This window comes from Bos indicus x Bos taurus, chromosome 27 (assembly GCF_003369695.1).
Source record: "Bos indicus x Bos taurus breed Angus x Brahman F1 hybrid chromosome 27, Bos_hybrid_MaternalHap_v2.0, whole genome shotgun sequence".
NCBI lineage: Eukaryota > Metazoa > Chordata > Mammalia > Artiodactyla > Bovidae > Bos > Bos indicus x Bos taurus.
Window position 1 is genome coordinate 33,510,216 of NC_040102.1, and position 7,522 is coordinate 33,517,737.

At 44.1% G+C, this 7,522-nt stretch overlaps 1 long non-coding RNA gene across 1 annotated transcript; it reads left to right on the forward strand.

The window, feature by feature from the left end:
* The first annotated feature begins 2,840 nt into the window (after nucleotides 1-2,840).
* LOC113884984 lies at nucleotides 2,841-6,335 on the forward strand. Its single transcript, XR_003509084.1, has 3 exons — nucleotides 2,841-3,073; nucleotides 3,798-4,104; nucleotides 5,161-6,335. It is a non-coding gene; the product is annotated as an uncharacterized LOC113884984 (long non-coding RNA).
* Nucleotides 6,336-7,522: the final 1,187 nt, after the last annotated feature.

Genomic DNA, 7,522 nt, shown 5'->3' on the forward strand with positions numbered 1-7,522 from the left:
CCTGGGTTCAATCCCTGGGTGGGGAAGATCCTCTGGAGAAGGAAATGGCAACCCACACCAGCACTCTTGCCTCGAAAATCCCATGGACTGAGGAGCCTGGTAGGCTCCATGGGGTCCATGGGGTCGCAAAGAGTCAGACACGACTGAGCGACTTGACTAACCATGAGAACATTTTCAACCGGTTTGGGGAGAAAGGGCAAAAATATTTGATCGGGTTTAGGAGATCGGAATGTGATGTCATCGAACACATGTGGAGACCAGGTTCCCAATACTGCCCTAGCTCTGCCTCTTGTCTTTATCTCATGTAAAAGAAAATGGAATAAAAACTTTCTCCAACCTCCATAAAAATGCCCCCAAATCTCTCCAGTTTACTCTAGAGTAAACCTAAGTATTATGGGAAAGGGATAAATTTCATGTCCTGGGAGCTCAGAGGATGAGAAGAGTGTTTGGGGAGACTCCTCTCCAGGGCTCTGATCAACACCCCTCTTCTGACACCATCAGCTCATCTGACGTACGAGAAACTGAAATTCTATAGCGGGATGGGAAGAAGAGGAGCCGAACTCAGATTGTCTTGTTGGTCAAGTTTCAAGCAATCATATGGAAGCCACAGAAGTGCTCAGTTTTTAAAACATGAAATAGCGCTACAAGGCTCATCAACAAAAATAGCCCCTTGCTTCAACTGTCATCCTTGCCTGGGAGGCAGTCACTATCAACTCAGCTATATCCGATGCTGTTTACTTTCCTAGTATTATATGTCATGCTTATGCTGCTAGTTCTTGATTTTTCCTTCTATGGCTATCTTACTCCAGAATGTGAGATTCTAGCTTCCTAATTACTCTCCCTTCCAGTTACGTAACAATTTTTATCAAATCAATATTCTGTGTTTACGTCAGTAAGGTAATAATGTGATGTTTACATTGACAATGCAAACATTGTTCAGAGAAGTGCCCTGTAGCACATGTTGATTACTTTTTCCTTTCCCATATAACTTTTTGTTTTTCCTGGAATTAATGATTGCCTCTTTGTTGTTGTTACTATTATTTAATTGGTTTTCTATGTGTCTTTAATTCATCTTCTAACTATAAATTATAAAATTATAACTTAAGCATTATAAATTTCTTAGTATTATAAATAAGAACATAATCCTATAACTAACAAGAACTATAAAATTCTTCCTAATACAGTCAAACATATCCAGATCTTATTTTTTCCTTTGAATGTGTCCGAGATTCAACAATCTTGGATTTCTCTGTCCTCTAGAAAGCAGATACGGACTGCTTTCCCCCTGGGTTTGCTGCACAGTTATGATTTGGAAACTTTCCTTCATCTTAATTCCGGGAATTCTTTCCACCTCTCTCCTGTCTTTGGCCTATTTTTCAGGGATCTTGGTTTGTCTCTTCCTTTGGTAGGGAGGAGTACATCTTCCAGTAGCTTTTTGAGAATAAGGGAATGGCAAGTGAATTTTTTGAGACAACGGATGCCTGAAAAATATCTTTATTCTGTTTTCATGATTGGTTTACACTTTGGTTGGGTATAGAAGTCTAGGTTATAAATCGTTTTATCCTTTCAGTGCCTTTGGAAGGCCTTGAGCCCTTTGTCCTGCTGTTCAGAAGTCTGAAGCCATTTTGACTCCTTGACTTCTCCGTGTGATATACTTCTTTCTGGAAGTTTTGGGGCCTTCTCTTGATCCCCGAGGTTCTGAAGTCTCACAGCGATGTGAGATGTGTCTTGGTGTGTGTCTTTGTGTGGGTCTGCTTTCACTCTTTGTCCTGGGCACTCACTGGCCATTTTTTAAAAATTATTTATTTTAGTTGGAGGATAATTACAGTACTGTGGTGGTTTTTGCCATACATCCACATGAATCAGCCATAGGCACACACGTGTCCACTTTCCTCTGGGACCCCTCCCACCTCCCTCTCCACCCCATCCCTCCAATTGACATACTTCAGTTCCGGGACTCATCTTCATTTAGTTTCTCTGTTTTCTCTTTTCATAACTCTCGTTTAGCAGATATTGAGTCTCCTGAATTTATATCAATTTTTTTTCATCTTTCTTACTTTCCAACTTTTTGTCTTTCTATTTCAGCTTTTGGTAGATTCCCTCAATTTGACCTTTCAACCCTCTGAAAGAATTTCTTTCTCTATCATATTTGTAACCTCTGTGACGTCTTTTTTGTTTTCTGTATGCTCTCTCTCTCATTAAAAGGCATCCTGATATTTTTAGAAAATTACTATCATTTTGAAAATGAACACAGTATCTTTTTTTTACCTCAATGTTATATTAATAGTATTTTTTCCGTCCCTGCATTGCCTTTGTTTCTTCAAAGTGCTCCCTTTTTCCCTCCGTTTGTTTTAGTCTACCTTTTACGTTGGAGGATTCCCCCAAATATTCAATTTATTTTTTTGGTGGCACTGTGTGACTTCTGGGATCTTAGTTTCCTGATCAGTGAGAGCCTGGAGTCCTAACCCCTGGACCGCCGGGGAGTTCCCTTCTCTACGGTCCTTGATGGTGGTTCACAGTTACCAGTGAGGCACTAAAATCTACTTGAAACTGTTGAGCATAACTGTGGGTTTGAAGACAGGTGGGCTGTGTCAAAGCCGTTGAACCGGGAGACAAATGCTTGATTTTTTCTCTTGGGCTGGACCGTTTCCCAGTGAGATTACTCCTCCACATTCCTGCTAGGGGTTAGGGGTGGACATTGTGGAAATTTAAGCTTTCTTCAGCATTTTTTCCAGCCAAATATAGACGGAGGCCGGGGCAAGTGGTGGCACTCTGTTCAGTACACGGGCTTTCGATGACTCCACCCCTGACTGCCGTTCCACTCTCATTTCTGTCCTCGGTGGAGCCTAGATCCTCAGCCCCAAGGCTTCCGTGTTCACTCTTCTTCCTTCTCACGCAAGCTTTCAACCCATCTTCCTGTTTCCAGCCCCACCCTAACCACACCTCCTCCACCACCCAGTTCAGAGGCTCCTGGTCCTTGAATTCTTGAGCCTGTCTGGGGCTTGGAGATGCTGAACTGCTGGTTTCTTGGTGCTTCCAATCTTCACAGGTCTAGGTTTTTCTGATATAATAGGTTAGTTTCCACTGATCATAGCTTTTGGGTTTTTTAAAAGGTTTAACATTTTTTGTTGGTTGTTGCTGTTTTCACATTCTTTGTCCTTGAGGATGTATGTTCCTTTCCTCCTTTGCTATCATTTTAGTGGAGGCTTAAGAGACAGCAGAGATAAAATTACGTGTCCAGTAGACCATGCTTAACTGGGATTTCCATGTGCCTGTTTGAAAATCCACTGTTCCAGCTTTATTTCTTTCCCTCCCTCCCTTCCGTCCTTTTTCTTTCTTCCTCATTCCTTTTCCTCTTTCTCTCTCTCTTAGAATGCTGTTCCTCCCTCTTTGAATGTGTTGGGAAGGCTGATGTCCTCTGCTCTTTAAAATATAATACTTTGAATATAAACAGCACCTTGGACTCTGGCTTTAATTTGAACACATCACGGTTCTGCAGTGGATTTAGAAATATCAACAACCCACAGTCTGCGCTTCTGAATCTCTTGCCTTCCTGTGCTTGCTGAGAAAACTCTTCGGTATTTTTAGGAAGTGGAGTACCGGCATTTCATCCACTACAGGTCCGACAACCTTTGTTCAGAGTTTAAGTTTCAGAATGGTGGTCCAGGGAGCATAGGGAAAGAGGGCGAAGAGTATATTCTTGACCAGCAGGGCAAACAGGGCCAGGTGAGGATGGGACTGGGTATTAATTAGTTGATGAATTAATTTAAAAATATATATTGTCTACTATATTCCAGGCACTGTCATAGGTAGACGGAGTATGTGCATGCTCAGTCACTCAGTCGTGTCTGACTCTTTTCGACCCCTTGGACTGTAACCCACAAGGCTTCTCCGCCCATGGAATTCTCCAGGCAAGAATACCGGAATGGGTTGCCATTTCCTACTCCAGGGGATCTTCCCGACCCAGGGAATGAACCTTCATCTCCTGCATTGGCAGGCAGATTCTTTACCACTGAGCCACCTGGGAAGCCTGTCACAGACAGAGGAAATGAGTAAGACATTCAGAGTCCAGTGAGGGAAGGCAAACAGCTAAGAAAACACAAGGTAAGTGTATATGTCCTTTATGCTCAATGAAATTAATTTAGCATCTACTGTACATCAGGCCCTGTACTACCATACTTTCATTTTATTTATTCCTTACAGTAACACTGTGTGTGGGGCATTATCATTACCCATTTTAATATAAGGAAGCTGTCAAAATAGAGGAATATACAATTTGCCCTCCCTCTGTCTCTTCCTCCTTTCTTTCTTCCTTATTTTTTCCCCTTTTCTTTCTTTCCTCCTTTCTCAATCTCCCCCCTTCCTCCTTCTCTCTCATCTCTCTCTAGGGGAGAGGTGAGCCCTCTCTCCTCCTTGGCCAGGCACCTGAGTGCCCACCATCCTGGGCTCAGCGTCCACAGTCTCAGAGTCCACTGAGCCCCTGCTTTCTGCAGAACCGAAAGCAGGGGCTCTGGTTGGTGCCTGAAACTGGCTCTTCATCCCTGCACATCACCCCTCTCATCTCCTCCCTCCCAACTCCAAATCCAGGAAGAGCATCTCAGGTTGGACCAGAGAAAGAAAAGAACATCCCGCAGGTAACTAGCAGTGTTTCTGAGTGCTGTCTTCAGCTTGGAAAGAGACAGGGGAGAAGAAACAAGTCATGAAAACATTGACCGAAAACTGTCCCAAACTACAAAAAAACTCATGCCCTTTTCTCCTTCTCATTCCCCCACCCCCCTTTCCTTATTCTTGTAACAAAAATGTACCAGGGTATTGAGACACCAGCTAAGGAACGACTGTGAGCACAGAGGGCCAGGGAGGGGCTGGGGTTAGACCTAGAGAGATTTTTTTTTTTTTATTTTTTTGACCACACCACACAGCGTGTGGGATCTTAGTTCCCCAATCAGGGATCGAACCCGTGTTCCCTGCAGTGGAAGCTGAAGTCTGAACTACTCAGCCACCAGGGAAGTCCCTAGAGAGATTTTTTAGAAAAGCAGATCAGCTGTTCCCCAGAGAAAGGTCAAGGGGTCACGGGGGTGACTGGGGGAGAGGGAAGCACACACACACTCTCCTCTATGAATTTAATCAGTTTTTCCGTTTTTAAAACTGTCTCTGAAACAGGAAATTGCTTGGGTCTCTTGAACCGAGGGGCTCAGGTCTGGCCTCCCTCCTTATCACTATCACCTTGCTCCTTGGCCATGTGGAGGTGGCTTCCTACAGTTGATGAGAAGCTGGCTTTCTTGTGCAAGGAGCCTTGTTCTTCCCAAACCAGGGCAGGTAAGTGAAGGCCGGAGATTCCTGAGGGGCTCCTCTCACTAACGATGAGATAGAGAAGGTTTGGGGGGTGGGTGAAGGCACCCGAACACCCCGAGTGTTGAGAAAGGGAGGCGGGAGTGGGGTACGGACAGAGGTGCTGCTAAATTCTGGATGCCACCACCTAGATCCAGACCAATTCTCAAGGGAGGTCCTCCCACACCCACAGGAAGGCCAAAAAGAGGTTCGAAATTCAAATTATTTTTGGTGCTTGGGAGATGGGAGGGGAGTGAGAGAAGGCAGTGATAGTAAACAGAACAGAAGGGGAAAGAAAAAAAATGAAAGGCTTGATCAGTATCTTTCCTAAGAAGCAGCTCAGGATGATGTATGGCAAAGGTGATCAGACTCGCAGCTGGACTTGAATGATGTTTTCTGTTATGTATCCACGGGTTAGCCTGTGATGGGGAATATTTACAAATTTCATATGACTTTGGTGTCTGCCCTGAAAGCAGTCTTTTTATATGCCCTCTCCTTTTTTTGGCCACTGTTTTTGAGGTGATGGGGCAGAGATGTTTCGCCCACACTGTACCCACACGCTCTCTCTGCTTCTCTCAAGACAGTTCCTGGTCTCAGTTTCCCCCGACAGCTTCTGTCCTTTCATGCATATCATAGCTTGTTTTGTTATTGTTGTTGTTTTTGCTCTGGGTAAGGAGGATAGGATCACCGTAGGAGCGACAGATAAGCATGGGCCCTGTGATGAGAGGCGAGAAAACATCAGCTGTATTTGAGAATTCGGAGGAGGGAGCAATAAAAGATCCTTGGTACTTTGTTCTTTTCAGGTCTCAGTTTCTCTCATCTCTGAAAATGGATGATTACGATGAGGAAGGGTTGCCAGGTAGACCATAGATACTAGACCTGCAGTTCGATTTGAATTTCAGACAAACAGCGGATACGTTACTAAAAGTCTGATGTTACAATTCTGTGTATTTGAGGTAGTTCTTAAGTCACCTTGGTAGCTCAGATGGTAAAGAATCCGCCTGCAATGCAGGACATGCAGTTCGATCCTTGGGTTGGGAAGATCCCCTGGAGGAGGGCATGGCAACCCATTCCAGTATTCTTGGCTAGAAAATCCCATGGATGGCGGAGCCTGGTGGGCTACAGTCCATAGGGTCACAAAGAGTCGGACATGACTGAGCAACAACACACTTAAGTCACCTCCCCTGGGTGGTGTTTAAAGGACCGGCCCCCACAGGACTCAGTCTTAGGAGAATCAGTTTCTCCATCTCCTGGAGATGGATAGACAGCCAGGTCTCATGTGCGCCTGCCCATCTGTCTCTGCTCCCACCTGCCCTTTCACACCAGCCTTCTCTCTCTTCTAAAAAAGGAAACAAAGGCATTGCCCTTTGTTGTAAAAACCTCCAGGGTGGAGACAGGGGGTGAGTAAAAATATCTCTGTTTGCACTGCTGTATTTAAAATAGATAACCAATAAGCAAAATAATTACTTTTGAAAAAACGTTAAAATAAAAATAGGATGAGGGACTTCACTGGTGATCTAGTGGGTAAGACTTCTCGCTTCCACTGCGGGGGACATGGGTTCCATTCCTGGTTCAGAAACTAAGATCCCACATGCCACTCTCCACGGTCAAAATAAACATCGGTGTTTGCGTTGAGAAAGCAAAAGCCTTTGTAACTGAGGTGCAAGTCACTTTGCAAGGTAGGTGGCTTCCAATGTATGATCTTCTGTAAAACTTGGAAGAAAAAATCCTAACTGAGTTGACCACTGATAGATCATTATAGTAATTAAAAAAAAAGAAGACTTTATTTTTAAGAGCAGTTTCAGGTTTGCAGGAGAACTGAGCAGACAGTACAGAGAGTTGCCATATGCTCCCCCCAACCTCCCCCACAGAGTAATTTTGGAAGTGATGGCAGACCTACAGTTCGAAGGAGTTCAAAAAATTGAGCAACACTGCCAAATTCAGCTCTGCTGAAAAGCAGATTTCCTTTTGTTTTTTTATAAACTTTTAATTTTATATTAGAGTTATAGCCTATTAACAATGTTGTGATTGTTTCAGGCGGACGGGATAGGGACTCAGCCATACACATACATGTATTCTCCCCCAAAACTCCCCGCCCATCTAGGCTGCCACATAACATTGAGCAGAGTTCTCCGTGCTACACAGTAGGTCCTTGTTGGTTATCCGTTTTAAATCCAGCAATGTGCCCATGTTG